An 8,760-nucleotide genomic window follows, 5' to 3' on the forward strand; every position below is an offset into this window, starting at 1 on the left:
TAAGCCATACAGAGAAAGACAGATACCATATGGTTTCACTCTTATGTGGATCCTGAGAAACTTAATAGAAACCCATGGGGGAGGGGAAGGAAAAAAAAAAGAGAAGTTAGAGTGGAAGAGAGCCAAAGCATAAGAGACTCTTAAAAACTGAGAACAAACTGAGGGTTGATGGGGGGTGGGAGGGAGGGGAGGGTGGGTGATGGGTATTGAGGAGGGCACCTTTTGGGATGAGCACTGGGTGTTGTATGGAAACCAATTTGACAATAAATTTCATATTAAAAAAAAGATATATGTAATAAAAATCAAAATCTTCTGCACAGCAAAATGAACTGTCAAAAAAAATGAAAAATAAAAACAACCTACTGAAAAAAAAATAAAAAAAAAATAAAATGGTCTTTATAAGAGCTTTTCTCCATGAAGCTTCAGTGCATTCATTTTTGTGGGGAGGTGTATTTAAGTCCTACATACATTTTTGTTGTTGTCGCTATAATGTTTTAATATCCTGTACAATCCCTGGCACGTAGTGAGTGCTCAGTAAATGGTACTTATTACTGTTGTTGTAGCTATTATAAAAGGGCGAAAAATCAGGAAAGTCTTCACCTGTCTTTAAGAGTCTGTCATGATGTTCTGCAAATAATATGGATGTGGAGCCAGACACACCTGTGTTCTGCTTCTGATTCCACCATTAGCTGTGTGACCTTGAACACTTTTTTGAATTTCTGGGCCTCTGCTTTGGCTTTAGGGGGAGTAATGTTCCTCCTACCAGTGTTCTCGGTATGGTATGAGCATAAAAGGAGATCATGAACTAGTAACACACACAATGACTGGCATATGGGTGATCAGAAAGGAGTTTCTTTCTCCCCCTAGTGAAGAGGTGAAAAGTTTGTCATGTAGCTGCCTCATTTCCCCATGAAACCATCTCTTTATTTGAAATCCACTTCCAAACTTTGTCTTTTTTGGCCAGATGGACACAGAGAGTGGGCATACATGTTAAGAAAAATTGAAAAGAAAAATCTACCTTCCTAGAATCCCCTTTTAGATGACACTTTAGCCTTTCTTTCTTTAGAATATAAACTTGAGGAAAGGAAGCACAGTTAACTCCACATAATCCATCTGACTTCAGGTGGTTTTATCCAAGCCAGTTGTGGTTAGTCCATTTCCCTCCTTAGTGATTGGCTCAGGGATGGGCTGGCCCATGCCAGTCTGGGCCAATGAAACGCCAGGAGGGCCTTGATGAGGGCTTCTGGGAAAAGAAATCCAGTTTTTCTCCTTCACTGTGCTGGGTTTAAAGAGGCTCACTGCCCTGGTTTCTGGTGGCAGGCACATCAGTGAGACGATGTGGGATGGGGATGAAGCCCACACTGTGGGATAGGGCAGGGCTGTGGTGTGCAGAGAAATTCTGAGTTCTGATGTCAATGTTGAGCTGCTGCCTTGGCAAAGTTGAAGGTCCCTTCCCCCTCAACTCCCTGTTCTGTCATAATACTTAATTTAGTCAATTTAAGTAGTGTCGAGAACTGAATTGTGTCCCCTCAAAATTCATAGGTTGAAACCCTAACCCCAAAGTAGTTGGCGATAAGGCCTTTGAAGAGGTAAAATTGAATGAGATCTTTAAGGGTGGAGCCCTAATCCAACAGACTGCTTTCCTTGTAATAAAAGGAAGAGACACCAAGAGTTCGTGTGCACAGAGAAAAGACCATGTGAGGACACAGAAAGAAGGTGCCATCTGCAAGCCAAGGCGAGAGGTTCCACCAGAAACCAACCATGCCAGCACCTGGACTTCCAGCCCCCTGAGCTGTGGGAAAGCCAGCCAGTGTGTAGTGTGTTTTGTTATACAGCCCTATCTAACTAACAAAAATAGGAATAGATTTATTTGAAGGCCAAAGCACTACAGAGGATTCAAATCTCAAGTCTTTGGCATGAGTCTGCAAATAATTGATGCTCAAGAAATGTGCGATAATGAACATGAATGTGAGAATCATTCTGAATTTATAGAGTGCAGAGAATCACACAATTTTGTGTGCTCTCCATTGTTGGAGCTTCTGAATGGCCTTTTGGTACAAGTATAGACTTACTATTAGTGGTATCTTTTAGATGAGGAAAGTGGGGATTAACAAAGGTAAGTGAGGGGCACCTGGGTGGCTCAGTTGGATAAGCATCCAACTCTTTTATATATATATATATATATATATATATATATATATATATATATATAATTTATTGTCCAATTGGCTTACATACAACATCCAGTGCTCATCCCAAGTGCCCTCCTCAATGCCCATCACCCGCTTTCCCCACTCCCATCAACCCTTACTTTGTTCTCTGTATTTAAGAGTCTCTTATGTTTGCTTCCTCCCCTCGCTGTTTCTAACTATTTTATTCCCCCTACCCTTCCCTCATGGTCTTCTGTTAAGTTTCTCAAGATCCACATATGAGTGAAAACATATGATATCTGTCTTTCTCTGACTGACTTATTTAAGCATCCAACCCCTGATTAGATGATCTCGTGATCTGTGTCATGTCATGATCTCATGATCCGTGAGTTCAAGCCCCGTGTAAGGTTCTGTGCTGACAGCGCAGAGCCTGCTTGGGAGTCTCTCTCTCTCCCTCTCTCTCCATCCCTCTCTCATTTGCTCTCTCTCTCTCACTCTCTCTCTATTTTTCTTTTTTTTTTTAATTTTTTTTAACATTTATTTATTTTTGAGACAGAGAGAGAGCATGAACAGGGGAGGGTCAGAGAGAGAGGGAGACACAGAATCTGAAACAGGCTCCAGGCTCTGAGCTGTCAGCACAGAGCCCGACGCGGGGCTCGAACTCACGGACCGCGAGATCGTGACCTGAGCCGAAGTCAGCTGCTTAACCGACTGAGCCACCCAGGCGCCCCACTCTCTCTCTCTTAAATTAAGTGAATAAACATTAAAAAAAAAAACCAAGGGTAAATGATATGCTTGAGTCTGAGTAGATAGATAAGTGGTGTGAATGGGATAAGAACCAAGGATTTTTCACTCCTATTGTGGTACATTTTGTAATAAGCTGGATCTCCACTAGGCTATGAGAAACTTGAAGGTGCGAACTACATCTTACACGTTTTTTGTAGTCATAATTCTCTAGCAAATGATCTGTTTGTTAATGGGTATTAATATGTATTAGAAGGATAAACATGAATAAATGTTATAATCTTGTATCATCAAAGCAGCTCTCACGAAACGGCAGGGGAAATAATACCTCCGTCCAGAGTGTTTTAACAATGTCCAACAGTGGCTGTGTCCCATCTCAAAGGCAATAGTCATGGGTGTGGTTTATTTGTACATCTCTATGTCCAGTTCCAGGCACAGATGTAACAGGCAGTGATGACATTGTAAAGGTCATGCTGCCTACTGAATCCTTTCAGACGTGGAGGAAGGAGTCAAGAAGCAAAGGCAGAAGAGGCAGTTTAGACCTGTCATATTGGGTACCCCTGGGAGCAGTTTGCACTCAACATGTAAATCACGCTCAGGGTCTGTCTGGTTAATACAAAGCCTTTAGTGCCATTTGCTTCTCCATCGGCATACTGATTATGACACATGGTCATTGGGTTTATCAATAACGTGCCCCATAAATCCAGTTAGCATTTTCTTCTGGGTGCCGCACCTTGGGAAGCTGCTTAAGTACCTTGAAGGTCCTTCGCCAGCTCTGGCCTTGAATCTCAAGGAGGGTCTGAGGCACTTCAGACTCTTGACGGAGTATAACAGGGCCGTGATTTGAGCCCTTTCTGGCTGTCTGGAAGCTCTTCCAATGATCTGAAATTTAGATGGGAACCTCTCCTCCCATGAAGTCCTGTCATTCTTAGAAGGAGTCTTGGTGTTACAGGAGTAGTTGTATTTTGTCATTGGCTATTTGGTTTGCTCTGTGTCACTTCCTTTGGGGAACTACCCTTTCCCTGTGTTGCATGGGCTCTGAACTCTGCCCCCTGGCTACAGGGCTGAGTCAGTGGCCCACGCTTTGCAATCTGAGCTCTCTCATGGCAATCTGAATCTTGAACCAAGACACGGGGTGGGAGGTGATTGAAGCAAAGTCATTTATGTTTGAGACTGTTGATGAATTTCTGCTTCTGTCCCTCTGATGAAATTATAAGATCTTTAAAGCATACATCATGAATATGGTAAATACATTGATAATATATATACATTATGAAAGGAGTTACCCCATCTTAATCCCATTTTTGATTAATCTATCCATCCATGTCTATATATTAGCATATATATATTTAGCTCTCCCGTTCATTTCTATGACCTTTCAAGCATCCTTTCAATAACTAATTCATTCTTTCTTGAATGTGTTAGGATAGGTTTCTATTGCTTGCTTTAAAATCCTCCAAGTGTTACCGATGTAGATAGCACATGATAGTTTGTTCTCTTATTTTTATTTTCCAAATTAAATACCTTTAGAATACCTTTGAATATAGCTTTGTTGAAACTTCTAATACTGATAATGTTGATGAAAAAATTTTCCTCTATTATTAACACCTTAATAGCCTAGAGAAATAGCATTAACAGTTTATGTTCCTGAGCATCCACTGTTTGATAAGTTCAGTGTTAGGAGGCAATATAGAAACCAAAAGCTTGGCCTTTATCTATGTTCAAATCTGGGCTCTCAGTTACTAGCCATGTGACCTTGGGCAAATTACTTAACCTCTCTGAACCTCAGTAGTCTCATTCGTAAAATAGAAATAATACTACTTATAGGGATATTATAAAGCTTAAATTAGTTAATACATGTAAAAACATGCCCAGTATATAGTAAATACGTGTTAGCTCATTACTGTTGGGTATTTCAGCTAAAAAAAAAGAAATGGCATCTCCTCGAGCTGCCGTAACTTGCCCAAGGCCACACAGGTAGGGCACAGGGGGAGCTGGGATTAAATAAAATCACACTCCTGAGTGCCTTGTCTAGAGTCTGGCACATAGGGTCTCTCTTCACTGAAGCTGCCATCATTCTTCTAAGTGTCTCACGAGCCCAGATTTGACAGGGAAATGTATGAAAACTGCCCCAGGAAAAATTAAAAGCAGAAATTAGGCACCCTTTTCTCTCTCTGCTATCACCTTATGTGCCTTCCTTTCCCTTCTCCCTCCAGAGTGTCTGTCAAGTCCTATTTCAAAGAATCCCTGCTGAGGGTGCTGAGTGATAACTGGTCTATCAGCTGACATTTAAGATGAAGCCTTTCCTTTGTCCGTTTACATTTCCGTGGGAAATTCCTGTGACCCTGGTGGCTTCCTCATCCAAAGCATTTAGGGGGCATTGGTCTCTCCCTCTTGAGAGACTCTGGAGGTGTCCCTTTTGGAAGAGTTACTCATCTTTGCTGAGGTCTCATTAATTAACATCTTGCCTCAGGAAGGCCAGTATGCCTGAGTAATGCTTTCTACCGTGCGTTACAGAAGACGTACATTTGCTATGCTATGCTATGCTAAGGGGAAGCAAGTATGTCAAGGGCAGGTCCTTACGGAATGAGAACGTTGGAACACACGCACGTGCGTGCATGTGTGTGCACAATTAACAATCTATTTAGTCCCAGGTGGTGCTGTTGGTGCCATGCAGTATTTCATTAACAGCATTATTTAATTGCATTCCCATAGTGGCCTTGAAAGTTTGTTACCATTTTTCAATTTTATGGACTGAGAAAGTGGGGCTCTGCTGTCTCATTCAACATTTCCCCCCTTGTCATTAGCATGCAGCTCAAGTAGATTTGACTTGGGGCTTTTTGTGCCTGAGAACTGGCCAGTCTGAATATCTTATGCTTCTGCCTCTTTTATTGGTTCAGAGATGGGCATAGGAGGCCAATAAGAACCAGGTATGGAACTTTTGTTGGAGATTTAGGGAATCTGCTGTCTTTTTTTCTTGGCTCGGGTGGCTCAGGCTATAGAATGCGAGCCTATAGGAGACGGGGACACCTTAGCCTATCTGAGAATAAAACCTACGCCAGGGAAGGAAGTGAAAGACGAGAGAATGGTTCCAGGTGTTACCATTTGAGCCCCTGCATCCAGACGTGCCTCATGCTAAAATATCCCTGGACTTTTCAGGTGAATCAACAAAGTCATTTCTGCACTTAATCCAGTTTTGATCTGGGCTTTCTGTCACTTGCCGTGAAAAGAATCCTGATAAATATAGGTTCAGAGGGTGTTATGGAGTGAGTGTTTGTGTCTCCCCTCACAAAGTTCATACATATAATGAAGCCTTAACCCCCACGTGATAGTATTTGGAAGTGGGACCTTTGGCAGGTGATCAGGTTTGGATGAAATCTTGCGAATGGTGTGCCCATGATGGGATTAGTGTCTTTACAAGAGCAGGAAGAAGCCATAGGTCTTTCTACCTCCACCATCTGAGGATAGAGAGACGACGGCTCTCTGCAAGCCAGGAGAGAGTTCTCACCAAGGAACCAAATTTTACTGCACCTTGATCTTGGACTTCCTGCCTCCAGGAAAAAAAAAGGAATTTCTTTTGTTGAAGCCACACAGGTGGTTAGGGCCACTGGAGCTGGCTAATACAGAACCCAAGACTGCCTGGGTCCAAATCTTGTCTTTTTAACCCCCACGCCAACTGTCTGTGCCATTATACTTCCTACCCACCAAAGCACACAAATTTAACATATGGAAAAAGAACCTTTACAGAAAGTGGCCTGAGGGTGGGGCTGCCCCCTCAGTAGGGCTAGAATGAGTCTGGAGACATAAAGCTGAAAGGGTAGTGTGAGGTCATGTCTACTTGGCAGATGGGTCCAAACACTTCCAGCAGGTGCAAGCTAATGTTTTCAACCCTGCCATCCTTTTTGTCCCACGGGCTAGAATCCAGCGTAGCTCAGGCTCATCAAGAGAATATAATAAAACACTTTTCTGAGAAAAGGACAGCTTTATTTCTGTCTAAAAGGCCACATTGAGAACCTCACTGGCAACTCTCCTTGCAGGAAAAGAGAAAAAGAATGGAGTGATGAATTAGTTCCTTACAACCCACTGACAGACTGATGGATAAACGCAGTGACAGACCCCAAATTGTATCTTCTGCAAGTCTCCGCCGAAGAAAAAGTCTTTGTCCTTTTAGACACTCCCTGAAAATGGCATGGAGATATGGCTGAAAGCCCCACTGTCTGGGGGACATACATTATTATTACTATAGCTATTTTATCAGAGCCAGGATGCAGGTGTTAAAACCCAAACATGGAGTGATTTGGTGCCACCAAGGCTCAGATAATATTCTTCCTGTGTCTCTCCGGTTTTGATAGCTGGCTGTACTGGCAACAGCTGTGCATCACTGGGGGCTTAATACAATTTAGGGTTACTGTTCTGACTACCTTTCTTTGTGGCCCAAATAAACAATACTTTAATATATATATTATATATGTATATAATATATATACATATATAATATATATATATATATAATACTGCACAGAAGTCCTATTTTTCTGCCTTCAAAATGTTTTTAACTGAAACCCCAGTTTAATTCTGGAAATTCCAATTTAATCCTGGATTCCAATTTAATTTGGTGGAGGATCAAGCACATCTCTACTCTCTGTTATACAGCAAGGGGGGGGATGCAGCGTCTTCCGTGATAAAGATAAATCCTAAGCCTTAGAGGAGGGGGTTCTTGACCAGGGCCACACATGGGGAATCACCAGGGAGCTTGGGGAAAAAAAAATACCGACACTTGGGACCCTAACCAGAAGACTTGCATTTGCTTGATCACGGGGTGTGGCCTGACTGATGGGATTGCTTTTAAAGTGTCACAGGTGGTTCTCTTGTGCAGCCACAGCCCAGAAGCACTGCCTTAAGCCGATTTCAAAGTTCCCAATTTTCCCCTTAAACAGCTTAAAGTATAGAAAATAAACGGTGTCTATGCCACAGGGATACTGGCTCCACCGAGGGTGCACATTGTGAGACCTTGACAAAGTGCTGGACCTCTGTGAGGTTCCGAAGTTCTCTCCGTTCTGTCACTTGGGTAAAAGGAGTGCCTAACCCACAGGGTTGTGTGGTGAAGGTTGACTGAGGTAAGTGCGTAAAATGTGCCTGGCGGAGAGTTAACATTTCGTAACCGTTGGCTCTTACGTTCACTATTAATGTTAGGACTGGTTTCCGCAATCTTAGCAGGTGATAGAAACTAGTTTTATTTAAAGGGAGGGAGGGGAAACTCGCTGACTCAGGTAACCCCACCTAGGAAAGTACAGGGGTGGGTGTGGCCCCGGGACAACTGGGTCCAAGGGGTCAACCCCGTAGATTCTTTTCCACTTCTCTCTCATTTCTGCTTCTCCTCTTCTCGGCAGCCTCAGGCCACGGGCCCACTTCTCTGCCAGAAGGAGACGACCATTCAGGCTGACCCGGCACAAATTCTGGGACCAGAAAGGAAAAAGGTACCTGTATCACTCATTTCAGGTGGGAAAAATCCTGAGGAAAGACGAAGAAGGTGCATGGGTGTTCTCGTGACGGCTGGATTATCACTGTTACCAGAAGGAGCGTGGGGTGTGAGGAGCTGAGCAGACAAAAACAGTCGCGCCTATGATGATGAGAAGTCAGTTCTTATAATAATGACTATGTCCACTGAACAAATATTTGTTAAGTATCTATTGTGGGCCAGACGTCGTTCTAGATGCTACTTTGTACAATGAGAAATGGACATCACATTAAAAAAAAAAATACTGAGATAGAGTTTATATATGGTAAAGTTCAGTCTTTTTTTTCTTTTGAGATAAAATTCATATACTGTAAAATTCAAACCTTTTTTTTTTTTTATTGTGTTGTT

The 8,760-nt window shown here is 42.6% G+C and overlaps 1 long non-coding RNA gene across 3 annotated transcripts in view; it reads left to right on the forward strand.

Annotated features, from left to right (window-relative positions):
- Nucleotides 1-8,760, forward strand: part of LOC121019464 (uncharacterized) — a 245,863-nt gene that overhangs the window by 112,028 nt on the left and 125,075 nt on the right. For all 3 annotated transcript variants that reach the window (XR_005785593.1, XR_005785594.1, XR_005785595.1), the window contains exon 3: nt 8,285-8,371. This is a non-coding gene — a long non-coding RNA (uncharacterized LOC121019464). The remainder of the gene's footprint in view (nt 1-8,284; nt 8,372-8,760) is intronic.

Source organism: Herpailurus yagouaroundi, unplaced genomic scaffold, assembly GCF_014898765.1.
Source record: "Herpailurus yagouaroundi ecotype Mexico unplaced genomic scaffold, PumYag 222, whole genome shotgun sequence".
Classification (NCBI taxonomy): Eukaryota; Metazoa; Chordata; class Mammalia; order Carnivora; family Felidae; genus Herpailurus; species Herpailurus yagouaroundi.